The sequence below is a fragment of the Alligator sinensis genome, unplaced genomic scaffold (assembly GCF_000455745.1).
Source record: "Alligator sinensis unplaced genomic scaffold, ASM45574v1 scaffold368_1, whole genome shotgun sequence".
NCBI classification, from domain to species: Eukaryota; Metazoa; Chordata; order Crocodylia; family Alligatoridae; genus Alligator; species Alligator sinensis.
The window spans coordinates 594,675-622,618 of record NW_005842025.1 but is presented as its reverse complement, the minus strand read 5'-3'; the positions used below and the strand labels follow the sequence as shown (position 1 = coordinate 622,618).

The 27,944-nt window shown below is 47.5% G+C and overlaps 1 protein-coding gene across 1 annotated transcript in view; it reads right to left on the bottom strand.

Moving 5' to 3' along the window:
- Positions 1 to 27,944, bottom strand: part of NECAB3 (N-terminal EF-hand calcium binding protein 3) — a 164,647-nt gene that overhangs the window by 117,439 nt on the left and 19,264 nt on the right. The window lies entirely within an intron of this gene.

Here is a 27,944-nt window from a genome sequence, read left to right as displayed (position 1 = left end):
CTGGTTACTCTAACTTGAAACTTTCTTTTTTCTATCTTCTCACCAAATCAAAACAAAACTGGAGGAAGTCCCCACCATCTGAAGGTCTCAGGGGCATGCTGGTATGTAAGAGGAATATTTTTGAAATCTTCAAGAGTTTCACAGGAGAGCTTCCAAAGCCCAAAGGTAAGTGAGGAAGTGGGAGACCTGGAGGAAGAGTGAGCAGGAGGGGACAACAGAGCTGGTGTTCTCATACTTCCTGAGAAATCAGGGCAATCAACTAGTTACCTCAGGTGTCTGTATACAAATGCACAGAGCCTGGGAAACAACCAGGAAGAACAGGAAGTCCTCGCACAGTCATGGAACTATGACATGATTGGAATAACAGACTTGGTGGGAGCTCGCGTGACTGGAGCAGTGCCATGGATGAGTGCAAACTGTTCAGGAAGGACAGGCAGGGGAGAAGAGGAGGAGATGTGCTTTACATAAAATACCCATATGATTGCTCAGAGCTCCAGTATGAAACTGAATATAGGACTGTTGAAAGTCTCTGGGTTAAGGTTAGAGGGTGAGAGCAACAAAGGTGATGTGGGGTTTGCTATAGACCACCAGACCCGGAGGAAGTGGTGGATGAGGCTTTCCTCAAACAGCTAGTGGAAGTTTCCCCTGGTTCTCACGGGGGACTTCAATAACCCTGACATCTGCTGGGAGGGCAATACAGCAGTGCTCAGGCACTCAAGCTAAGGAAATATGGGCTGGACGAATGGACTGTAAGGTGGATAGAAAACCAGCTGGCGCATTGGTCTCAGAGGGTAGTAATCAATGGCTTGATGTCTAGTTGGCAGCCAGTATCAAGTGGAGTGCCCCTGGGGCTGGTTCTGTTCAAGGTCTTCATCAACAACCTGGAAGATGGGATAGAGTGCGCCCTCAGCAGGTTTCAGATGACACCAAGCTGGGGGGAGTAGTAGATACATTGGAGGGTAGGGCTAGGATTCAGAGTGACCTGGACAAATTGGAGGATTGGGTCAAAAGGAATCTCATGAGGTTCAACGAGGACAAGTGCGAAGTCCTGCACTTAGGATGGAACAATCCTGTGCACCAGGACAGGCTGGGGGCAGCAGCTTTGCAGAGAAGAACCTGGGGGCTGCAGTGGACAATAAGCTATATGAGCAAACAACGCACCTTTGTTGCAAAGAAGGCTAATGGCATACTGGGCTGTATTGGTAGATGCCAGCAGGGCAAGGGAAGTGATTATTACCCTTTATTTCGCACTGGTGAGGCCATATCTGGAGTACTGTGTTCAGTTTTGAGCACCCCCCCCAACGGAAAGGATGTGGACAAATTGAAGAGTCTAGTGGAGAGCAACAAACATAGTGAGGGTGCTGGGGCACATGACTTCTGAGGAGAGGCTGAGGGAACTGGGCTTATTTGGTCTGCAGAAGAGAAGACCGAGATGGGATTTGACAGCAGCCTTCAGCTACCTGAAGTGGGGTTTGAAAGGATGAAGCTAGACTCTTCTCAGTGGTGACAGACAACAGAACAAGGAGCCATGGTCTCGAGTTGCAGCAAGGGAAGTTTAGGTTAGATATTAGGAATAATTTTCTCACTAGGAGAAAATTACTACTAGGTAGTAAAACACAGGGACAGGTTACCCAGAGATGTTGTGGAATCTCTATCCTTGGAGGTTTTAAGACCCAGCTAGACAAATCTTTGGCTGGGATGATCTAGTTGGGAATGGTCCTGCTTGGAGCATGGGGTTGGATGAGATGACCTCCTGAGGTCCCTTGCAACCCTAATTTTCTATGATTCTATGACAGAAAAAATATTTCATGCCCATATTTACTTAACAGTGGATACAATCACTGAGCTAAATCCAGAAAGTTGATATTTGGGGAAAGTAAAAACTGATTAATGGGCAAGCGGTTTCCTTGATTCATGTGTGATACAGCTTGTACTGATCTCTTTTGCATCTGATAAAAGAATATGAATAAAAATGAGCAGAAGGTGGGAAACCAATTTCCATTTGCTTTGACTTCCCACCCACTCACCTCAAAAGCAGATGGCATGAACTACCTTTAAAAGAATCTTCCCTCCCTCCATCATTTTGGCATAGGTTGGTAATCAGTGCATGCTTGGCTGACTTTAGCTGGATTTCAAAGGCTGTAATCTCTTATGTCCATTTGGAAGTGCAGCAAGCAGTCCTGCAGTATTGTAATGTACTGGGCTGTAAGCATTTAAAGCTGTATCTTTTTGAGAAGTTTATATTTGATGAAGTTTGCATGATATCCAGTCTCACTATAATGAAAATTTAAAATTGAACATAACCTGATGTAGAGGGGCCATGCATCTCAGCACACAAACAGAGATAACAATGCTGCTGAACTAGAACAGACCAGTGATCCATTGACCAGTAGTCTGACCACACCAGAGCAGACTGAGTCCATCAAGTCACTACCCTGTCTCTAAGTTACCAGTGCCCAGGGCTTGGGAAGAAGGTGTAAAACCCATGCAACCTTCACCTGGGGCATGCTGGCCACAGGCAGAATTCTTTGCCTCATGCAATTTAATGATTTGTCCCTGTCACTTCCTGCAGCACAGTCCCTGGGCATTTCCTAGCCTCTTCCCATACCTGACAGAATCATGGTACAAGAGTAAAAATAAGAAGCTGGTCAAAAGGACCTGAACTTTACAAGTGAGGAAACGGAGTTATTAATTGCTGGGAAACTTACTAAAGCCTCATAAACAAAAGAGAGAGGAGGAAGTCATAGGACTGGAAGGGCCTGCCTGGGTTATCAAATCTAGTCCTCTGAGACAGGAGGCAGCCATATAATGGATGGTAAGTCAAGTAAAATCAATCCAGTCGTATACAAGGGGACCTTCCAGCTAAAAAGGGATCTCTCAGAAAATGGAACTCCAATTCCAGTGAAGCCAGGGGAAAGGAATGTAGACTGAGCTGTACATTCCTTACGGCAGTAACTACCTATTTGTTGTGTTTTCTACAGCACCTAGCACACCAGGGTACGTGTCCATAATTAATAATAATATGAATACTAATAATATTAATACTAATAATAATGGATGGTAAAAGTAAGATTGGAAGTAGGAGCAGAGCTAAATGGGAATTTGAAAACCATAAGAGTATTGCCAATAGTGCCCAAGTGGTTTCAGTGTACACGTCCTAATGAAAAACAATAGTGGATCTTGTGTTTTAGTCACTTAGTGCCTGTGTTCATTGTCTCAGTGCTATGAAAATATGCCCTGTCCAGCATCAAGTCCTGAAGCTGGGAATTCTGTGCCACTTCTAAAAAGTGGACAAATCCCCTTTGCATGCTTCATCACCTGTGCAGAGATGTGCAACTGTCGCTCATGTAAACATCACCCAACTCTCTTCAATCTAGCTATCTTGGGCACTGGTAGCAGCTGAGCCATGACATGGATTTCTGCTACCAAAGAAAAGAAGTTCACCAGGCTCCTGGGGGAGCTTTTGCATCCACATTGAAGCTCATGCTGCCTTGCCCAGACTGTTACATGTACCCAAACTAGCAAATGTAAAGCCAGTTGAAGTATAGCTTCCCTGTATGCATTAAAGTGACAGTTTTCTAGCCAGAGAAGTGACATTCTTGGCACTGACTTGGCAATTCAACTTTCCCTGCAGTGTGGTTTGAGCATGTGTAGTAAATCCAGAAAAGGTTGACCCTATTATGTTTGAGCCCCAGCAGCTGAGCACTTAGGGCACTCCACCAGGAACCTCGAGACCCAAGTTTTTTTGACTTCTAAGCATACTGCTCTGCATGTCACAACTGAGGCATTAAACAGCATGCTTTTCAGCACCTACCTTTTTCCAGAGCAGCAGCCATCTCATACCTTCTAACCTGCTCCCTTCCTTTCTGGCCACATATATCTTCCTCTCTTGGCTGTCCAGGGAGCCACCTCAAACAGAGCAATGGACAGTGGGCTAGATGATACCTGACCTATGGCACAGTCATTAGTGCACTAGGCTAGGAAGTCAAAAGGTGCAAACTTTCTCCAAGTGAGTGGAACCTAGAACTTGGATCTCTACCTTCCTCGGTAAGTCCCCTACTTAGTTAGCTTTTGGAACTAAGGCAAGAGGACCACTCCTCTGGCATCTAACATCTGCTAACCAGTTAGAAAACTGTTAAGTTAGATGAACAAATGAAAACAGAACTTGGCCCATGGGTAGCAGTTACATCTCTGCACTGCAGCTGGACATGCCATTGTGTGGCTTGCATCAGTGAGTGAATGCATACTGCAACTGGTTTTACACTTGCTAGTTCACGTATATGTATCAGTCTAGACAAAGCAGCATAAGTTTCAGCGTGGATGTAAAATACAGGTGCAAGCCTGTATTTTGTGGGCATCACACAGACACCAGCTTGACAATTTAGACACTCTAATGTAAAAGGGTGAAACTCAACTGGGGTTAGAGAATTTAGTCCCTTTAAATATCTTCCCTCCAAATTCCTTGTTTTAAAGGGCAAACACCAAGCTGACATATGTTACTTGCCACAGGTGGCCCCCCAGTTATTTTATACTCAAGTCTGGGAGGAAAATGTGACCATTTCCAAAGAGGCCTGTTGTCTCACATCTGGGGAAAGGGGTTTTATTATGCTGGTCACACTCCAAAAATCCTTGTTCTTTACCAGCTCTTCATCATGCCTCCCACCTTGGAGAGTCTTCACAGTTTATACCAAATAAGGAGGATGTTCTTTCCAGCAGAACAAGTACCACTCCACCCTCTTGTGCTTCTGCAGGGAAATATAAACTAGTCCACATACTGCTAGTGTTAGGTAATAGGTACCTATGGGATACAGGGTTTGAATCAAGAGAGGACATTTTCCTTACATGAAAATACAGCTGTGTGCTCTCTAAGAGCCATTAAGACTAGCTGATGCAGTAATGGAGTGTTCTGACTAAAAACTCAACAAGAAAACCTGCGTTTGCGTACACTGGGGATTTTTCTGGGTTTTAGAGGAAAGCTTCTCTGAGGCAGGATGGTCTCCTCACTGAGCTGCTTGTTTTTGAAGACTGTGCTTTCATTATATAGAACCAGGTGGGCAGCATGCACAGACAGGGCTAGCCCTGCCCCTTCCTGCTGCATGAAGTCTGTAGAAGCTCTGTCCGTGGGCAGCTTATAGAATCTAGGACACACCTGTGTGAGCAGCAATAGGTAACACCTTGTTCTGTGATGTTGGCAGTGCTCACAAGCTGGACCATGGCTCTCTTCTGCAAGAAGTAACAAACCCTCTGAGTACCTAACTCTGGGAGGGACTCATGGTGAATGGCCTCCCTTAGAGTTAGCACCAAGCCTAGGCCACAGTAGAGGGCTACAAGGTGCTGCACAGCTGATAGTGCTTTCCCTTGGGTGACACAGAAGGATGATCCTCCTCTCACATTGCTAATAAAAAATCTATTAAACCAATCACAAGAGCTAGGTTGTTAATGCAAGTCTCTTGACCACATTCCAGTTTGGGCAATCTGGGAATTAGATGTCTTTTAGGTATATTTGGATATATTACTCTTCCCATCTTAGCATACAGGTACTCCTTGCTTAATGTTCTAGTTATGTTGTTGAAAAATGCAACTTTAAGCAAAATGATGTTAAGTGAATGTTAAATGTAACTAATGTTATGTCACAGTAGTTACTTACTAGCAGGCAGCGGTCAAACAAGGTTATAACCAAACGTGCGACTTTAAATGAATATGTTCTCTAACAGATTAGCAATGTAATAATCAAACAGTGTTAACTGGAATGATGTTAAGTGAGGAGTACCTGTACTTTGATGTATGGCTTCTAACTTTTAAACAGCCATCACACTCTAACCTGCAGGTAGCTACAAGTCAAAGTCTGGTGAAACTGTTTTTACCTACGTGTTACCTTGGGACCCTTTGATGTATGAGATGCTATGAGAAATGTTTCTTTCCTTTTCTATCACTGTGAGAAGTTTTTCTAACGCAACATAGTAATAGTTTTTTCACCAGCTCAGATTAATTGAATTTGGCACAAACTGGCTGAATTAGAGGGATGAAATGATTGGATATGTTAATGAAAGGCGATAAGGGAGACCAATAGTCAATGTCCAAAGTAAGACACCAGAAAAAGGCTAAATTTAAAGGTATGCTCATGATGGGTCTGTTGAACAAAGGAATATGCTGACAGGATAACATATTGGCAATATGTTGGCTGGAGAGAGACCAATCTGAAAGCAAAGAGTCATCAAAGGAGTGAAGTTAAAGAAAAGCATAAAAGGGGGCAGCAAGAAAGTTAAGTGTTTTCGTCTTCATCATCATAAATCCAACTTTCAACACCTGTCTGGACCGTCCAAGCCAACAATGCACCCTTTGCTTCAGGAACTGAGTGGCAGCCTTTCCTGTTTAGCAAAGTAACATCTGGGATTGGGTGAGATCATTGTAATAAGTGTTTTCCTCTCTCTGAATATAGAAACTGCTAAGATAATACTTGTACTAATAAAGTTAGGCTTTTATTTTAGGACACTGAGTTGTGTGTGTTCATATTTCACTTTCCATTTAAGGTTTAATTGTGCTTTAACAATCCCTAAGCACTATCTGCTGGAGCTAAGCATAATACACCTTATCCTACAAGGTCTACACCAGCTTCCAGCTTGCTTACCCTGGCAGCTAAATGGATTAGGGCTCTGCAAAACAGCACCATTTCATTTTGACTTTGTTTCACCATTTCGAAGGGACAGTATTTTATTTCATCATTTCATTTTATTTTGAAGCACTGTTCTGCTTTGTTTCATCAAAACTGTTTCACTGTTTCAAGGGTGTAGGTTGTAGCTATATTGGTCTAAAGACATAGGCAGATAAGGTTCTTTGGGGGAAACTGATATCTTTTATTAGACCAGCTTAAATAGTTGGAATTTTTTTTTTTGGTTTTATTTTTTTAAGCAAGCTTTCAGGTTTAAAAACCCATTGTCAGGCTGAGGAAGTTTCAGCAGTTGGTGTGTGGAGGAATGGTGATTGTTGAATTTCTGATGGAACTCAATCAGAGATTGCAGGTTTTTATTGCAGGCCATATTGGTGCCCATAGCTGCTCAGAATACAGACCCAAAGATATTACTGACCTTATACACTTCATCCTCACACACAACAATTTCTGGGTGCAGGCCCTGGATCTCCATGCAGGATGACAGCATGCTGCCGCTGCTGGCTCAAGCCAGCACAAGCCCCCGAATCTGCCCTGAGCAGCCCACGCCAAGCACTGAGAAGAACCCAGTGCTGGCGTGCAGATCCGGTGGCCCATGCCCCCCGGGAGGAGTCTGGCACAGCCCTGCAGCCCTTCCAGGGGGTGCAGGCCCCCAGATCTGCATGCAGGATGACAGCATGCTGCCGCTGCCACCAGCTGGGACCAGAGGCAACACCAGGCTTCCTGGTGTCATCCTGTGCGCAGATCCGGGGGCCCGCACCCTCCGAGAGGAGTCTGGCACAGCCCACAGCCCTCCCAGGGGGCATAGGCCGCTGAATGTGTGCGTGGGATAACAGCATGCTGCCACTGCTGGCTGGGGCCAGCAGCAGCAGCAGGCTTCCTGGTGCTTGGCACGGGCTGTGCCTAGCGCTGGTCCCAGGTGGCAGCGGCAGCCTGGTGTCATCCTGCACGCAGATCCAGGGGCCCATGGCCCCTGGGAGGAGTGTGGCACAGCCCCGCAGCCCTTCTGAGGGGCATGTGCCCCCAGATCTGTGCACAGGATGACAGTGTGCTGCCGCTGCCAGCTGGCGGCAGCACCAGACTTCCTGGTGCTTGCCATGGACTGCGGCCAGTGCCAGTCCCAGCTGGTCCTAGCTGCAGCAGCCTGCTGTCATCCCGCACGGGCCCCTGGATCTCCACGCTGGATTTCAGCAGGCTGCCATTGCAGTTTCAGCGGCAGCCTGCTGAAACCCCATGCACAGATTGGGGGCCTGCCGGAAAGAACTGGGGGGAATAAAGGAATAAAGGGGGAAGAGCTGGGGAAATGACAAGAGCTGGGAGAAGCAATCAGAGAGTTGGGGAATTAAACAGGGAGCTAGATGTCAATATCAGAGCAGTAGTTCCCCAGTCTTCCCCCTCCCTCTCCTTAGTTTCTGTTTAGCTGCAGCAAGCCCAGCTTTGAAACTGGAAATGTTTTGAATCTTTTGAAATGTTTTAAGCGCCCTTGTTTTTGTTTCAAAACGCATTGAAACAGCTTCAAAATGAAACACCCATTGAAATTTGCATAGCCCTAGCAGGGATACTGTTTGTTTTGTTCTGTGAACACCCCTGTACATACCATACCTACAGAGATACAATCTTGCTATACACAGTGGTAATAAATCAGGGGTCTACCAAACTCGAGGTGGCTGCCTGCCAATTTTGCATGCAGATTGTAGGGCCAGCAGCCATTTTCACGCATGGAGGGGCTCCCTCCCATGCCTCTGACTAGCTGAGGACCTTGATGGCCCTGCCCCTCACCACTGATTGGCAGCAAGGTCTGTCTGTCATACAGCTCTGCCCTTTGCCACTGATTGGAGAGGGGTAGGGCTGTATGTCTGACAGACCTCACAGCCAATCGGTGGCAGGGGTGGCAGCCATCTTGCCATCCCAGCAGTTCCCCTTCAACCTGCAGCTGGCTGCGTGGCTGGGCTGAAGTGGCTGAGGAGTGCTGGCTCCCTAGTGGGAGCCAGCATTTTATTTTCAATATTTGTTTTTTTCCAGGGAGCCCACCCCAAGCACAGAACTCACCATTTTTCACAGAGACCTACTGAAATAGCAGTAGGTGGGCACCCAAACGGGTGGCCCTCCCGTATTTCTGGGCTCACTTCCCTCTTCCTCTGGACACTCAGCCACACTGAGGCTTTAGACCACACCTAGCTGGTATCTCTTTCTGCCCAGCTGACCCAGTCCCACCACAGTCCTTTCTGTGCTCCCAGGTATTCCCCAGACTAAAGAGAAATCCCCACCCCATCCAGGGTTTCTGCCAGTGTGGCCTGGGGAAACCTTCTGTCCCAGACATGGCAGCTTGTTTGACCCTAAGCACTGAGCAAGACCTGCCGGCCAGGCACCCAAGAGACACATGGGGCCTTGAGGGTCATGACCTATTCTTTCCACAGCGCTTACAACTGGGTTTTATTTTTTTTCTTAAACTACAAAGCATGTGAAACATACTTGCCACCCTGGAGTGACAGTGAACTCTGCTGCAGACACCACATCTGAAGAGGAGTGGCAATGTGGTTCTGGTCACAGCTACATTGTGCTGCTGCCAAGCTTAGCATTTGGATTCTCCTCACACTTAACTACACATGCATATCAGCAGCAAATCTCTGAACCCACCCATAGCAGTAATCCTAAACCATTTGTGCTAATCTGCCAGCATTGCCAGGCATCTCTCTGAAGACTGACTCATCACTTGTGCACCATTTTAGTCAGGTAGGAAAGGGTTTGCCTCTAATATCACAGACTCAAGATGAAATCCAACTCTATTCAGGAGGGCAGGAGCACAAGGTCTAGTTCCCTGGATCCTTGCCATTTCCAGAGCATCCCCCTCCCAAGCCACTTAAGCTCCCCAGCCCAAGTCCCAGCTGCTGCCAAAGCACCCTAGAAATTTTGATTTATGTGAAACCCTGACTGACTGCAGAGGGATTCAGTGAGTGCATGTGCATTGCTGGCTGAGGCAAAGATTTCTCAGGATGATATATCTTCTATTGGTCCAACTGTATAGTTGGGATAGAGTTAGACAAGCTTTTGAATGCAAAACATTCTTCATCATGTCACTAGCTGAATCAGTTGCTGGCTGGCTAAGTAAGTCTTTGCTTGTTTCCTCTGCAAACATATGTCTGCACTACAGTTACTGCAATACTGTGCACAGTACAGCGTACACTTATCCAAGCTAGTGTTATACCAGTTCTCTCGGGTACTGAGAGCAGCATAGCCACAGCAGCAGAGAGCTCCACATGGGCTCATTACCCCTGATTCTGGGGAAGATTCTGCAACCTGCACTGAATTCCACGCCATGCCTAGATAGCTCCTAGCGCCTGAGCTAGCTTCTTTAATGTTAGCTGAGTTTTAACAACACAACACCAGTCAGTACTGTGAGTTCAGCAAGGACATGTGGTCAGATGGATGGGATGTGCTTTCTGGTTGAGAGGTTCAGGCAGGTACAACCAACTAGTGTGGGTGTATCTGCAGCACACTGCAGTCACAGTGGTGACACCATCATAGACATATCCCTAGATACATTATCCTCCTCAAGAATGTCTGTCCTACATAGCAGTAACATAACCTTTAGACTATCTAATCAGAAATTGTCTTCAGAGGAGCCTATTATTTTTTCTTACATGTGGGCTGTTATTTTTTGTAAGCTGATTGGAGTCTGAATAGGATGGGATATAATAATAATGATAATACTGTGCTGGATCTAGCTTTCCATACCTCACCCTTGAAATGCACATCTCCAGCTAGTGCTAGCCTCCACCTTATTTCATTCTAAAGAGGAGCACAACTCATTAAAACTCTATTCCACAGCAGTCCCCATCTGGCCCTTACCCGTGACAAGTTCTTTGTTTATTTCTCTTCCCCACTGGAATGCCTTGGGGAGATCTCAGCTCTTCTCTCACCTTACCACCTCTCACAAAACTGGCAGGTGGTTTCTCCTTTCCTTTGCACAGGACCACCTAGGGAGGTGAGCAGAGGCAGCAGCATCCTCTGCCCCCAACGGTCAACTACAGCTCAAGAAACTTGGGTTCTATTACAAGCTCTTTTCTTTACCTGCTGGGTGTCCCTGGACTGGCCATTTCTCCTCTCTATGCCTCTTTTCGCCCATCTGTAAAATGATGCCTAGTGTGTGGTGCATGGCACCACAGAAGAACTTATCACCATCAAGGTGTGGGAAAGATGATTGCTGCCCTGAGGGTTCTCAGACATCTGTCCTTCATTAGGTATCACTGGCCCTCGCATTTCTTCTTTGACTCTGTGCTGATTTTTCTGTTTATTTTTAGCCCCTGCTATCAGCTCTTTCCCTGGGATATTCCTGTATCACTTCCATTGCCTTCTCTCTCTTGGCAATTAGCGTGTAAGGAAGTTACTAAGCATCAGCAAAAAGGAGCAACTTCCTGTCTGTCAATAAGCATGTGGTGCTGTGCAGGGGTGTCCGAATCCTCCCCCCGTTTGCTCCATGCACGCAGGCAGCCAGTAGGAGGAACTAGCCTTGTCTGCTGACAATACCGTTTCAGCTTCTGCAAACTCTTGTGAGGTAGTCTGTTTAAAAGAAATCCTGGTTGCACCAAAGGAATGGGCCAGACCTCTGTACAGCAGGGTATGGCACTCGCTTACAAATTGCTGCTCGTTCCTTATACTGACAGCATGAGACCCAGTTATGGAATATGTATTCTCTTGGAAAGTGCTTTCTCTTTTGCTTGGTATCCATTCAGGTACCAGGACTAGGCCAAAAGGCTTCCTGTGTGTAGGGTCCCTGGCTGCAGAGCTGGAAAAGTTTGCAAACTGCAACCCATTTTGTGCCCATAAATTTGAGGTGGGAGAAAACCTACGGGGAAAAGGTTTCAGAATGTAAAACTCAGCAAAGCAGTGGCCTGCTACAAGCATTTCTATAGAAAAATCTCTATAATTTTACAGGGCTCAGCCCAGAGTGAGATCATATCTACAGGTTTTATTTAACCTTCCCATACAGATCCACAGCAGGGGTAGAATTCTTTCCACAGAAAAGGAAAACCTTTCTATACTTGTTTTGAATCATCTTCTGAAAGAGGAATAGTGTCTGGTGGTTAAAACGGTGGACTGAGAGCTAGAATGTCTGTGCTCTGCTTCACAGAAAAGTCTTGGATTTGACAAACTTGAGTTGAATCACTGGCCAGGGTCTGATAGACCCTTCCTGGTTTGCTGGCAGACTGCCCTGGCATGGGAGCCCAGAGCCCAATGGCACCTTGCTGTGCAATACAGAGCCTGAAACCCAGGGCTTCCACACTGCCTACTGCAGAGCTGGGAGCCTAGAACATTGAGCCCCAGCTCCACTACAGGAAGCCTGGAAGGCCTAAGAACTACAGACCAAGCTTGGTCTATGAGTGCTTCCAAGCTCCCTGCTCCACAGCAGGGAGTCTGGGACTGTGTCTTACTGTGGGAGTCTTACTGTGTTTGGCTAAGGCACACTCCTGCACAGTCACCACTCCAGGCAGGCAGCCTCCTAAACCTCAGAGCAGTGTAGCTATGTCCACATGGCTCTTCCACTATGCAAGTTAGCCCACCCGTGGTGACACAGTTCAGTTTAAAGTAGCCTACAGGGATGAAAACAGCCCCAATTGTGAACTGTGTAGTTGAGGCCCATCTCTCATCTCAATGCTGTTTTATTGCACGTGTTACAAGTTCTCTTCCTCATGTTAGACACTAACCAAGGTGGCTTTCATCACTCTCCACCTCCTATCTAATTCACCCAAAGGTGAACTATGTGGTTCATGTACAGCCCCTATACACTGGAGTAAATGTCACCTTCAGACATGAGATTTGCTTCCATTTCCATGAGAACCTTGCTGTCACAGACAACACGCTTAAAATGATCTTGCTGTGCTCAAAACAGCTGCAAGACAGTAAGAGAGAGAGAACTCAATTTGCTTTTGGTAGACCTTCAAGGTCTCCCAAATCATACATCATTATGTCACAAGGCGTGACAAGGGACTGTGTGAGAATTCCAGGACCTGGGAAGACAACATTCCCAGGATCTCTGGTGTGGCAGGCCAGTAGGGGGAGCTCCTGCATTGAGCCTCCCACCTCACCACACCTGTCCACTTCCCGGACTCCATGCGTCTCTCCAGGGGCGCCTAAGCCCTGGCAGACCCCCTTTCGAGCCCCACCGCAGAGTCCAGGGGTAAAGTGTGCTGCCACCACCCTGAGAAGGGACTGTCTGGGTCCTGTGTCCTTGGGGAAACACAGGCCTAATAGTCCTATGGGTACTCGACTCAATACAAGAACTTGGGGCACTTCCCCAAGTTGGGGGCCAAAAAGGATAGTCTCCCTTAGTCTGCAAACCTAAGGGGCCTCCTGGGCATAATTAAACCCACCCCTCAATAAGTCTCCCACACTAGGTACAAAGGAGAACTTTATTGGTTACAGAGGGTAGGGTTAGAATAGGGTACAGGGTAGAGCAATATCAGAGAATCCCATAGAGCAAACTCTTGTGGCTGGGGTAGCCTTTGATCTTGTATCCGAGTTACTGCAAGCTATATATCTAGTTGGATCTCAGTTAGCTTACTCACAAGTATCATCCAGAGGCTGGTGGAGAGTCCCTCTGGAGGCAAACAGTTCCTTGATCATGAGTTTTGAGAGAGAGAGCCAGTTTCAGATGGTACAGCTCTTCTTTGTTCCTGAGTATCCCTCATGCCTGCGGCTCCCCTACTTCTGGGCAGTCCTTCACTTATATAGCCTTTGTGACCTCACTTACCTGGTCCAATGAAGGCCAGCACTTGTTGGCTGTCAGCCAACCAATTTGAAATACATCACTAGCTGCCAGGCAGACTCTAGCCCACCAGGAAGGAAGCCCCTCATCCAGGTATGTGATGCCAGTCACGTAGGCAGAGGGAGCAGGTTTCCCCCCTCCCTCAGGAATGTATCCAGCTCAGGTTACCCAAAAGAGATAGGGTGAAGGTATGTATCCTCTGCTGGGCCTATCCTTATCAAATTGTCACAGAGCAGAGTTTTGGGGGGAGAAACAAAGGGGGCTTTCTGCCACATCTGGCACAGAAAGAAACATGGTAGGCAGTACCATCAGCTGTGACACGTTCACTCCGAGACCTAACAGGAGAGAGCTGATCATGTTGTCCTTGAACATGATCATGCCAAACAGTTACGTCAACTGGACAACTACCCAGCTGCTGAAAGAGGGCATCAGAAGAGGTCCACCAAGGCATAGCAGCCCATTGGGCCAGTATGATAAAAGCATATCAGTTTCTGTATCCAAAGGCATACAAGACAGCAGTGGGACTATCATCACACAGCTCACATGAGTAGGCACCCATTTACACCTGGCTGACACAAATCAAGAGCAGGTCTTATCCAAGCTTCATCACACCCCCCATCACATGGCACCAGAGATGTGGGGCAGAAAATTTTTCCATTGCTTAATTTTTCCATGGGAAATTTTCCATTTCTAAAAATTCATTGCGTCATAAAATTCATTAGTAACAATGAATGGATTCCAATACAATATTAGATAAGCTTGGCAGTTTCAAAGTTGTAATTCATGTTTTTCAGGTGATTATCCTTAGGAATTGTGTGTGAGAGTACATATATGTTTTATTGTTTTGTAAACAGGAGGGTAAATATACTTACATAATCATCCAAACAAAAAATCAAGTTATGAATTCCCCTAATTGGCTGTGCAGGTCAAATCAAAACCAAAGCTAAATTTTTATTTAATCTCAGACTGCAAGTGAAAGCAAAACCAAAACTAAAACCGTGATTATTTTTTGTTTCTCTTTCAATTCAGCAAACACACAGAGCAGTGTCTAATTTCTTGAGTTGGGGAAGGTGGAAGTGCTTGCATAAGATCTGTTAATTTTTTAGTGCTTTTGGTTTGAGGTAATCATGATAATGCCTAATCAGAAAAAAAAAAGTAGCGTGTGGCATCATTATAGTGAAGTTCAAGCCACTGAAGGAATGAAGATGTAAATATTGTGGGCAGGAGTATGCTAACAATGCAACATGAATGAAGAAACATTTAATAACATCTAGAAACTGTCCTGAAAGAGCAAAAGGCATATACAGAAAGCTAGTATGACAACATGGTGGAACAACATTATCTGAGAAAAGTCTGTTTCAGGAATCCTATGTAAGTAAACAAATTAATATGTTAACATAGAGTATAGACTAGCATCTATATTGTTTTAAAACATTATAATTTTAAAAGTTGTTAATTCAACTCTGGACTATTATTTATCTATTTATTTAAAATATTTGTATCCTGCTTTTCTGCTTGCACTAAACACGCAGAGTGGCTTAGGCTTTACAATATATATTTTTTTTAAATTACATAATAAATAGCTAACTATTTCAACCCAGCAGAGCTAGCTTAGTCCTCTGGCCAATGGCAGAGGCCAGACTATACTTCCCTTTGGTTCTGCATTCCCAGGGCAGCTGAGCAGCAAGTTGAGCAACAGAGTGTTCTTTCTGGTAGGGAGGGGGCAAGCAAACTTCCTACCACGTCTGCTCCTTCTGATGGATGAGGCCAGACTAGAATACGCTAAAATAAATATCTTTTCCCCCTTTTGTTGCAGGAACTTGGTAGCTCAGGTAAAATAGCAGATTTGCAAAAAAAGGGAAAATGAAAATGTTGAGCTGGGGGAAGAAGAAGCAGGATCCTCGCTTTCAAGATTATTGATCCCAGATACATGATCCACCATGAGTAGCTGTTCAAGATAGTCAAGCTTTTAAATTAAGCTTTATGGACAAAATGTCAAAAGAAGATCAAGAAAAAGCAGATGAGACATTAGCTCGAGCTATATTTGCAAGTGGTACACCTCTTTCCATAACTGAAAATCAATACTGGAAAGAACGCTACAAACTAATTCACCCATCATATAAGTTACCAACACTTTATCACTTATCACACTCTCTCTTAGATAGAGAGTATGACAGAGTTCAAACAATGGTTATTCAAAGGATTGGTCAAGCAGAATCACTGACTCTGATGTCAGATGGATGGACTGATATACAAGGAAATCCTTTATTGAACATTATGTTAGCAACCTCTGAACCAATATCCCTGAAAACAATTGCTACCAAATCTTCTTGTCATACATGTGAATACATAGTGAAATTACTGAGCGAAGAGATTGAAAGTGCAGGTCCCTCCAGGGTACAAGCCCTTGTAACTGATAATATGAGTAACATGAAAGCTGCATGGCCAATATTAAAGGTAAAGTATCCTCATTTAATAGTATTTGGCTATCTTGCTCATGGGTTGAATCTTCTGGCAAAGGACAGCCTAAGTACGAATACATTGAAGACAATATTGGCAAACTGCATAGCGACTGTGAAGGTATTCAGCAATAATCATGTTGCTAATCAGACTTTGAAGAAGTTACAGAAAGAGAAGCAGGGGAAGGAAAGTGCACTTTTATTGCCAGGAGAAAGTAGATGGGGCTTGGCTACAAAATGTTCACGTAGTTTGCTGTGCACAAAGAACTGTTTGCAGTGCACTTCAATAGATGACACAGTATCCCAGATTATTCCTGTGAACATTCAGAAGCAGATTATTGCAAATTCAGGGAGCATTCAATTTGCTACTACCAGTTTCAGTGACTACCAAACCTTTCAAATATTCCAGAGATATTCAGACAACTGAATGAAAATCTAATTGAGCTTTTGCCTTCTTCAGCTCTATCCACAAAAGAAGAAGAAATAAAACAAATGTTTACTAAGAGATCTGAGTTTTGCTAACATCCAGTTCATCTGGCAGCAAACCTTTTGTATCCTCAACATAGAGGTTAACATTTATCAGAAGACAAAGTATCTACTGCTCTCAATACAATTATTGAAGTAGCTAAGAATGTCTCCAACATGGATGAAATAGCCGTGATGACCATGCAAAAAAAAACTTTGGAGCGAAGACATCATCTAGTGGGCAGCAGCGAATATGTCTCCTCTCACATGGTGGAAGGGATACTGTAACACCTGACTGCTGTCCAGGATTGCTCTAAGGATCCCAAGAATTGCAGCAGCAGCAACTTCTTGTGAACAGAACTGGAAGGCTTTCAGCTCAATTAAGATAAAAATGAGGAATAGACTAACAAATGAACGCGCTGCTAAGCTTGTTTCTATTTCTCAAAATCTTTTGCTTCTGGAGAATCAGTCAGAAGCACAATTAGTGAAGAAGATGCAGTGTGATGATAAGTTGCCCTTGCCCATAGGCTCATTGGCAAAACCATCCTTTAGCAAAAGAGAATGTGGTTCAAGTAGTTCTGAATCCGATTTGCCTCAATCTGATTTTGAAATGGAACTAATAAGTAGTGCAAGTGATTCTACAGATGGTGACTGTGAAACTGGAGGTGCTGCAATGACCTCAGTGGAAGAGAGTTAAATTCTGTTGAAGTAGATGAGTGGACAACCACGGCATATCATGCACAGTTCTTTGGGTGTGCTAAAATTAATATGTCAACAGTTTTCAGGGCCTTCATTTTTTTTCTTAAATTTAAACAAACACTGTAAGGGAAGTACATGCTATTGTGTATTGTCTTTACATTTTTACAAGTATTCCAATAAAAATAATTTATTTCCACATAAAGCTTTGAATTTGTTTGAATATAACATTTAAACCGCATTAAATGTGCTGTATTTATTTTTTTTCCTAATGAAATATTTCAGTTCAAATACTTGTGGCTATTGGGACATAAAATTAACATGGGGGTACTTTTAAAATTTTATTTACTAAATATAAGTCAAATAAACATGCTAAATGAGACCACGATCTATTTAGGACATTGGAAAATTTTCCAATTCAAAATTTTCAAGAAAATTCACATCTTTGCATGGCACACCATTAAAATCAATGCAATTGTTCCTTGTTCTACCACCTGAGAAAATAGCGTCTCCCTAAATCCTTCCATCTGCACTGGTCCGGGAATAATACAACAACTGGCTAAAGAAAAGTGTCTGAGAAACCTCTATTTTAGAACACTCAAAAAAGATAAATCAAACAAAAAATTAAAAATTCAGGAGAGGAGCAATCCCTAGAGTTCTTGGGATGGCACACAGGGACTGTATTCAGGCTCGGGAAATGCATTACTAGAATAAAAGCAAAAAAAATGCTCTCTCTCCTCGTTACCTGCCTGACAGGTTTGTTAAAGTGCAGGCTGGGTATCTGAAGAAAAAGAAAAGAAAATCCACCCTTCATGAAGAAAGAGGCCTGGGATTCTTTGAGTTACTCTCGGGATGAAATCTGACAAGTGAAATGATAACCTGCCATCCCATTGGAGCTACGTTCCTTTAGAACAAAGCACACTAATAATAGGAACCCTAATTAGCACTGGGTTGATGTGTTCAAATGGCCTAGTGAATGGTAAATGTGAACTTCTTAAAGCAACCAAAATTAGCCCCTGACTAGGCAGTTAGCTAGTGGGTATTTCATTCTGTTACCTACTCTTTTATTTTAAGGGCTATGGGAGGGACCAAGCATTTACCTTGTTTTAGTCCTGAAGCAGGGTTTTTTTTTTTTCTTAAAAAAAAATGTCTCTTGTTTGAGTAAGCAGCCTCTTACACCACGAGGGGCCAAGCTAGCAAATTTTTCTCTTGCAAGGATCCACACTTCCTTCAGCTGAACCACATGCCTGAAAATGGACTCCTCCTCCAAGTGAGACGTGCAGAACCTACCCTTCTTTGAGACTCTTAACTTATTGGACAGTGTCAGCTTGATATGACTTGTTAAAGGTGTGGATGCTTTGCCCCAAAGTTTGGTGTCATTGGCAAACTTGGCCAGTCCGCTTCTGACTCCAATGTCCACATCATTAATGAAGATGTTGAACAATATGGGTCCAAGGACAGAGCCTTGGGGGACCCCACTGGTCACAGGTCACCATGACAATTGATTTCCATCAATTACCACCCTCTGGGTCTGACCATGGAGCCAATTTCCCAGCCAGCAGATCACGGTGGGCCCAAGGCCACAACTGGCCAGTTTCACCATGAGGTGATCATGGGATACCAGATCAAAGGCTTTTTTGAAGTCAAGATATATGACATCAATCTCTTCTCCCTTGTCCAGGTGATAGGTCACCTGGTCATAAAAGGAAATGAGATTGATCAAGCAAGACCTACCTGCAACAAACCAATGCTGGCTATCACTCAGGATGTTGGCATCGGCCAGTCCATTAAGGATGGCCTCTTTAATAAACTTTTCTAAGACCTTCCCCAGGATAGAGGTCAGGCTGATGGCCCTGTAGTTTGCTGGATCCACTTTCCTCCCTTTCTTGAAGATAGGCACCACATTGGCCTTCTTCCAGTCTTCGGGCACTACACCAGAGCACCAGGAGTTCTCAAAGATCTGTGCCAGAGGCTGGGCTATGATGCTTACCAGCTCCTTGAGTACCCTGGGGTGTAGATTGTCAGGGCCAGCTGACTTGAAGGTATCCAGCCTCTCAAGGTGTTCCTTCACAAGGTCAGCATTGATGGAGGGCAGGGGATCTCCCTCACCTGGACCTCCCTGTCCTGTAGTGGTCATGGGTATCCCATGGGACTGATGAAAGACTGACGCAAAGAACCCATTTAATAAGTTGGCTTTTTCCTGGGCTCCAGTTGTCAGTTGTTCCCTCGGGTTGAGCAGGGGTCCAATGTTGCCCTTGCTTTTCCTCCGGCTCCCCACATATCTGAAAAAGGACTTTTTATTGTCCTTGATACTCGAAGCTAGTTGGAGTTCAGTTGCAGCCTTGGCTTTCCTGGTTTGCTCTCTGCAGGACCGGACTAGTGCAGAATATTCCTCCTTGGAGGTGACTCCTATCCTCCATCCTTTGTAGGCCTTTCTTTTTAGCCACAGGAGGTTTTCTAGATCCCTGGAGAGCCAGGGGGGCTGCTGTGCCCTCTTGCTGCCTTGGTAGCATGAGGCTTGTGACATGCAGCAGGACAGTTGCTATTCCAGCCAGCAGTGGACTGCAAGTTACTGTATACGTGCACCAGACTTTAGCAGTAACAGGGTAAATAGTGGAACACCTCCCCAGTAGGGTCATATTGCATGTTTGAAACTGGTAGATGGGCCTTCATTTGCAAAGAGAGGTTCTAGCAGGTGCAAAAGCACCAGACCCACCTCTCTGCCTTAGTTTCGGACCACTTATTTTGAAAGATGATGCACTCCTAGGTCCTTGCTGCTGGCTTTGCCTCCAAGCAGCAAATACCATGTCTCTCAAGAGCCATGGTTGGCAGTTCTTACTGCCAGCCCCTCCCCTGATCATTACCAGGAGAAGCTGCTGTCATTGCCCACTAAATGGACTAAAGGAGTTGAAGGGGGAAAAAGTACTAAAGCAACAGGCATTGTTTCTGTGCAGCTCTGCCATTCAGGGATGAGCTGCTATGGGATCTCCTCTATTACATGGCTGGGTGTTGGCCTTGTTTTCTGGATTCCTGCAAGCGTTTGCTCCTGTCTATGTAAATACAGACCGGTATTCTGATCCTCAAGAGAGCAATATTCCAGCATCTGACTATAAAACAAAAGGTCTGGAAGCGAGACTGAGAAGCCCCAGAATGGAAAATAGGCAGTTTTGTCAGAGCAGCAGCAGGGCAGAGACAATTCTGGCTCAACAGGGAAAGGAAAACTCAGCCTTAAAAATCTAGGATTAGAGCTGATGGGAATGAGCTGAGGGGCATACAGTGAATAGATAAAATATTTCAAAGAAAGCAGCAGCCTCAGCATTGCTTTGGTACACTGGCCGAAGGGTGGAGAAGCACTCTCCCCACAGAGTCTGTGCTCATTAATTTGTCTTCTGAGTGAAAAGTAGGACCTGGACAAGAGACGGGTGTACAGTGATTTCCTTTCAAAGGTCAGGAAAATGACTAACATGGCATCATCTTGCTTTGTGGGCACTCAGAGTCAGATCATCTGCTCAATTAATGGGAAAAGAAGTTTTTACTTTTTTGCATTTCAGTTATCCCTGCAGAGCAGCACTTCTGTGGGACAGTGATCTTCTGGAGTCTCGTCAGGCTCTCGTATCGTGCCAAGGATTGCACTGAGCATGGAATCATTATTGCTGATGAGAGTTACAGCATGAGAGTCACAGAGAACTTGATTTTATTCTCAGACCTGAGAGCTGGCAGTTAAATCAGCCTCTTTTTTTAACTTGTAAACTAGGGTAATTTCACATGGCATCACCCAGCTACAGCTAAGCAGGAAAGAACAACCTCCTGGTCATCCATGGGATTTAAAAGTGAACATATAACATAATCATAGCAGTATACTTCAGACTTCGATAGTTCCTTCATCCAAAAAGCCAAAAGTACTTTCCAAACATAAATAACATCATTCTCAAACCCTCTTTCTATGGCAGGCAAATATCATCATACCCATTCTAGAGATGCAAAAAGCAAAACAAGGATAGGTGAAATGATTTGAACAAGGTGATAGAATGAATCAGTAACAGGGCTATATATAAAAGCAGGGGCCCTACTATAACAACTGCTAACTCAGCCTTGTGTAGAAAAAAATCTGCTTTTGACAATGAGCGCAAACAATACTTCATTCAAATTGATCTAGCTTATTTCATCCCTAAGGTCTGGGAATGTGAATGAAAGTAGGCTGTGGAAGCACTCCATTACCTAGAAGTGGGAATTCAAGTAATCTTATCCACACCTTTCCTGTTCCATCACATGTGGGAGAAGGAGAACTTCTCAACTACATGTACTTGAAGGAAAGAAGGAAGGACTTTGACTTGTTAACTACTTTATTCAGGGGTTCAGGTTACCCTTGAGGCCCCTCTGGGGTCTAGGTCCAATATACAAAGCAAGGAAAAACAAATTACCATCAAACCATGAGCACCATGTTATTACACTCAAGTTCACACCGTGACAGACACCTTCACTGTATTACATGTCACATCTAACATACCATTATGCAGTCGGGACAACGGCCACACGGTTGTATAGACCAAAGCCCTCTATAAACAAACAATTCCTACCCTGCTCTATCCAATCATACATGTGACAACATCTTCAACTTGCCACACACAAAAAAAAGCAAAAAGCAGCCTGGTGAGGGCCCAGGGTGCGGCATGAACTGGGAGTCACAGTCCGACACCGAGCCTGCCCAGTCACTCAGACTGGTCATGACATCAGAGTGTGTATTGAAGACGGCCATCCTCCACGTGGCACAGCACTCCCTCAAGGGCTCAGCATGCCTCAAAGGCAGGCACTGCCCACCGGAGCATAGCATGCTCAAACTCCAGTAAGAGGCGCACCCACACCAGGAGGCTGAAAAGCTGCAGGGCATTGTCTGAGCCGGTCCCGGCAAGCCAGTTGCAGCAGCTCTCAAGGACAGCCATCTTGGCCTGACCCAGTAGAAAGTTGGCCAGTTAGATGGTGCCCAGCTCAGCTGCCTGGTAGGTGACCACGTAGGTGGTCTCCGAGAGGCTCCTGCCCAGTGCTTGCAACGGTGGATGGAGGGTGACAAAGAGCAGCCGCAGGCAGGGACAGTCAAGGCAGGCATGAAAGAGGTTCTCCTCAATGCCCCCAGAGAAGAAGGGGCAGGCCGTCGAGGCGGTTGGGTCAAAGTGGGATGCAAATGTGCCAGTGGCTAGGATGCCGTGCAGCAACCACCACAGCAGGTCGCCAGTCTTCTTGGTGGTTGGCGGCTTATACAATGTGCGCCAAGCCGGGTGGGCCAGTGGGGAATCTGGCAGCCTACCATTGCCTTGATGTATCAGGATGGCCCGCCAACACCTGGGCATGGCAGACATGAACCACCCAGGCATATAGGGCTTCTATGAAACAGAGAAGCAAAGGGGCAACCTGTGTCACTGTCAGGAGGCACAGGGAGTGTCAGCAGGGTACTAGGCCCACTGGCCACCTCACTGGCAACAGCCAGGATGACTGGCAGTGCAGGAAAAGCCTCGCTCAGGGCACCTGCAGCACAGCGGGCCTGGAGATGGTCATCCAGGGTGGCTGCTGTTTCTGATGGAAGGGCAGTCTGGATGTCACAAGAGATGGCCCACACTGTAGACGGAGTGCATGCCTAGCTGGGTGGTTAGGGCCTCAGGCGAGAGCCAGGCCAACAAAGTGGGGTCAAGGAGGCGGCTCAGGCAGAGAACACGCACCTGGATCAGAGCGGCTGTGAGGCTGGCAGAAGCCAGGCTCAGCACGGGGCACCTCATGGTTGGGTTGTGCACCAGGGGCTCCCTCAGCAGCTGCAGGAGCGGCAGCTGCCGGGCCCAGGGCTGGAGGCAGAAGGTGGCCTGCCAGGCTTGTACCATGCTGCGGTAAAGAGCTGGAAGCACTGCCTAGTTCAGGAGCATGAGGTCCAGCAGGAAGAGCTGAGGCCCCCCACCCTCGCAGGAACCGGCATGCCAGTTGTTGCCAGGGTAAGCGCCCCTCACCACAGAGGAGTTGCTGAAGGGCTTGCAGCCACCTTGCTTACCAGGTTGACCAAGTTCTGGCTCCCCTTGGTGACAGGTAGGTAAAGGTCCTCTCGCGGGAGCCAGTGGTGCCCAGGAAAAATCTACCAGGAGGCACTGCAGCCTCTTGAGTAGGTCCTGCAGCAGGTCAAGTACGGTGCACTGGTGCCACAGGGTCTCCACCACCAGGTTGTTTGCAATGAGGACACATCCATGGTAGGAGAGGCTGGGTAGGTGCCAGTGCCACCATTGTAGGCAGGCCTCCACCCCCTCAAGACCATCCCAGTTGCACACCATGAAGGCTGGTGACCCCAGAAACATGCCCAGGACCTTAAGGCCCTCTCAGCACCAGGTGAGGCCCCCTGGCAAATCCAGTGGGGTTGTGCTGATCCACATGCCAAGCAGCAGGGTATCACTCTTAGCCGAGTTGATACAGGCCAAGGAGGTGCATTCATAGGCTTGCTGGCAATCCATTGGGGCCCACACATCTTCCTGGGTGATAAAAAAGACGGTCACGTCATCCACATACACTGATAGCCAGAGCAGAGGGCCAATGGATGGGCCTGTGGCCAATGGCAAGGCCACACCACTCAGGCAGTGCCACAGTGCATGCAGCAGTGGCTCAATAGCCAGCATGCCTGCCAGGGGGAAGCCCTGACGGATGCCTCTGTGCACGGGAAATGGGGCACAGAGCATGCTGTTTGTTCACCTTGAGCAGGCTGGAGGTGTCTTGATACAAGACCCAGAGAGCCCCAGTAAAGAGGGGCCCGAAGCCAAAGGCTTCCCAGGTCTGGAAGAGGTAGGTGTGGCCCTCCCGGTCAAAGGCCATCTCCTGGTCCAGAGAGATGAGGCCAATGTCCAGGCTGAAGTGTTTGTTGGCTGTGAGTAGGTCATGCAGCAGGAACAGGTTGTCTTGGATGATCCTGGCACGCAGTAGCTCTGCTCAGGACCAGTGATGGAGGCCATGACGGGCTGGAGGTGGATTGCCAGTGCTTTGGCTGGAATCGTGTAGTCTGCACACAGCAGGGATACCAGCTGCTAGTTTTTAATGCAGCCAAGGTCTCCCTTCTTGGGCAGCAGTGCAAGCACTGCTCAGCAGCAGCTGATCAGAAGGACCTTGTTGGCAAGGCTCTCCTGGAAAACACGCAGGAGGCAGGGGCCAAGGAGAGGCCAGAAGGTGTTGTAGAACTTGGCAGGTAACCCATCAAGGCCTGGAGCTTTGCTGGAGGCAAGGCCAGCTGCAGCGGCTACCAGCTCCTCCAGAGACAATTCCTGCTCAAGTTTGCTGGCCTCCAGGGCACAGAGACATGGCAGGCCCTTGTGGAGTTCCTGTGTGGCCTCGGGGCAGGATGGCTCAGCCGCAAACAGGTCAGGATAGAAGGCTATGGCGTGCTCACGTATTTCGCCCAGGTCCGTAATTACCCAGTCCTCGGGGGTCTTGAGGTGATCTAAGATTTTCCTCGCTGCCTGCTGCTGTTCCAGGTTGAAGAAGAAGTGGGTTGGAGCATCGTTCTTGGCAGTGGCCGTGGATCCTCGCTCCATGGACTGCGCTCTCCACTAAGTCAAGCAAACATTTAGTGCAGAATCGGAGGCTCTCGCACAGTACCGCGTTGCTGCCAGCGGCCAGTAGGGCAGCCTCGGGCTCTGCCACATCCTCCTCCAGCTCTCAGATACAGTGATGCAGTTAATTTGTGACCAGCTGGGTATACTGCTGGCAAAAAGTCTGGATCTGTACCTTGCCTATGTCCCACCATAGCTTCCAGGAGGAGTAGCTAAGTCTCATGGGCTCCCAGCCCCACCAAAAGTGGGTGAAGCAGTCTCAGAAGTAGGAGTCTTGAAGTAGGCTGACATTGAAGCACCAATAGGGTGCCCGTGCGCAGGATCTCCCCAGCAGACTCACTTCACAGCAGGCCAGGCCATGATCTGACAGGCTCGAAGGAACAATGCGGCCACTGTGCAGGAGTGGAAGATGGTGCCTGGTGACATAAAGGCGGTCAAGGTGGGCTGTGGTGAGACCACCAGCACTCATCCTGGCCCAGGCGTACTGGTGCACATCAGGATGCAGGGCTTGCCAGACATCAATGAGGCATGCAGTCTCCAGGACAGACTGCAGCTTGCAGGCTGAGGGCAGGTGAGGCATCAGTGGTGCAGTTAAAGTCCCTGCCTATGAGAAGCAGGTCCTCTTCCTTACTAGTGCTGCACAGAAGGAAAGCCAAGGTTTCAAAATATGTGACCCTCTCCTGGTCATCAGTGGGTGCATAGATGTTAATGAGTAGCAGGTGGTGTTGTGCTAGGGTGACGCGGACAGTCAGCAGGCAGCCAAGGATGACCTCCCATGCCACCACCATATCATCCTATAGTTGTGGTGATAAGGGAGTCATAACCCCAGCGCTAAGGTTGGTGCCATGACTCAGGAACAAGTAGCCTTGCCAGGCAGCATGCCAAGCCACCTGGTTGAGCCCTTCAGAACGTGTCTTCTGGAGGAAGATGATGGCCAGCTGCTTCCAGTGCGGAAGCTCCAGGATGGCCTCCCATTTCACCAGATCTCGACAGCCATTGATGTTAAAAGTGCCAATGATCGTGGCTGCCATGGGTGTGGGTATGGGAGAGAAAGAGCGAAGTAAGGTGTAGTTGGAAGAGCGAGCACCCAGGAGCAGAGAAAAAAGGCAGAGACAGGTTGGGGAAGGCCTATCATGTCCTACTCTACTCCAGGGACCCCCACCCCGGCCCTACTTGTTTCTCACCCACTATGCAAGCTTCTCCAGATGGCAAACTATTTGCCGAGCACCTAGAACCTGTTGCATAAGTTTGGCCACAGCTCTGGCAGCCTTGACAGAGTTTAGGATCTGTGCACAACTGGGTGATGTGCCCCACTACATTCTTCTGTCCTTCTGTCTGTTTCAAAAAGGCCAGGAGACCCCCACAGTTGGGGCCGACCTGGGGGGGAGGCGCGGTCTGTCAACCTGGGCTGGACATTTCCGACAGAAGCACAGCAAGGCTGCACCCCAGGTGGGAGTTCACCCACAAATGCAGTGTATACACCCTCAATGTCTAGACACATCAGCCTCCTCTCAACATCCAGGTCAAGGACCAGCTCCAGGAGAGCGAGCCCCACCCCCTTGTGGGGGAGAGAGGTCATCCTGCTCTTGAGGTCACTTGCAACAATCAGAAAGCTGGATCTGCATCTCACTAGCTTCCTTATCTAATTTGGTAGGCTGGGACATGACCAAGAGGTCAGCAGACTCCTCTGCTGCCTCCTGGGTTGGGCCTCCAGAAGGGAGGCATTCTGAATAACTTTTACTGCCACTTGACTCTGGAAGCTGGGAGACAGGCGAGGGGTTGGTGACCCCCACCTTCACTTCTCCCACCTCCAAGCCATCCCTGTCCATGGTCAACAGAGTCACTGGAATGACAGCCAGAGCAGAATCAGGCTCTCCAGCAGGAGGCCCCCCTGGTGCCAGCTAAGGAGGGGCCCAGCAGGGATGAGATGTCCTGAGAGGCCCTCTTCACTTCCTCTCTTTGTTCTTCTTCTTCCTAGTGGCAGGTGGCCCACACTTTGTAGGGGATGAGCTGGACTGATCCTGGCTCACTTCTCCAGGGCCAGTCACCTCACACAAGGCCATGGTGGAGGCAGCTGGGAGAAGGCCTGAGCCCCATCATCTGACAGGGTCTTAGCACCACAGTCACCAGCCACCCTAGCCACCTTGGCCAGGGCAGTCAGGGCAGGCAGGGGACAAGTGGAGGCATCGGCTGCTCCACCTGATGGGGCCTCTGCACCTGGGGGATGGGCACTGTAGGTGGAATGAGTGGGGGGGGGAGGGTTGGGGCCTAGTCCCAGCCCCTCTGCTGGACAGCACTCTCATGCCAGAGACTCCAGCCCCTTCAGATGGAATAGGGGTGGAAGGAGATCAGGAAAAGCTCCTAGCCTCACTGGGTGGGGCCTGCATCCCAGAAGTGGATGCACCATCCGTTGGCGCCACTGTAGTCGCCGATGTTCTGACCCATCTCCCCCATGGGCACTGGGCTGCTAGGTGGGAAGAGCTACCACACTGAAAACATGTGGTCTCCCCAAAGGAAAAATAGATCATAAACCTCCACCTGTTGAACATGAGGCTCTGCCTCAACATGAGGCAGAGATCATGGGCCCTCCCTGAGAAGCATGAAAACCTGCCTTCGAAAAGACAGGACATGCCTCAGTTTTGGGTTCTTGCTTCCTATCGTCAATTGGTGAAAGGGACTCGTAAGAACCCCATAAGGCTTGAGTTCCTTGGCCAGCTCCCGATCGGTCACATGTGGGGGCACATTAGAAATCACCCTCACTGCTGGGGTGTCTAGGGGCATGACAAAATAGTGTGTGCCCTGAATGTCTGGACCCCCAAACAATCTTGGCCATATTGGATGAAATATTCAGAAAAACCCAAGTGACTTAGGAACAGCAGTTCCCTAAAGGTGTGTGTCACTTAGGTGCTTTAGAAGATCCCTCCTATTGTGCAGAGCTGGTCATTCAAGAAACAAGTACTTTAAAGCAGTTGATGTTACGTTAGTGAGCTCTGCTATTGAGGAGGGACAAAAACATGCAGAGGTCCCTGTAAAGGGATGGAGCTGCACAGGGTAGCTCCTCCAGGGAGTAGGCAGCGGGCGCACCTCTGCAGTCATGGTGATGCAGACGCGGAGCGCAGCTGCCAGGGACCCTGCCCGGGGGCTGCCACCTACCATGGGCTCTTCTGAGGCCTCCACCCAGACGGAGCTCATGGTGGAGTCGGTGGCCCCTTGCCCCCCTGTCTGCGGAGGGGGCTTGGCGGGGCCCTGGGCGGGGGTGGGGCCTGGTGGTCTCCCGGCCTGCCCCTCCTGTGCACGCCTTAGTGCCCTGGAGGAGCCGGCGG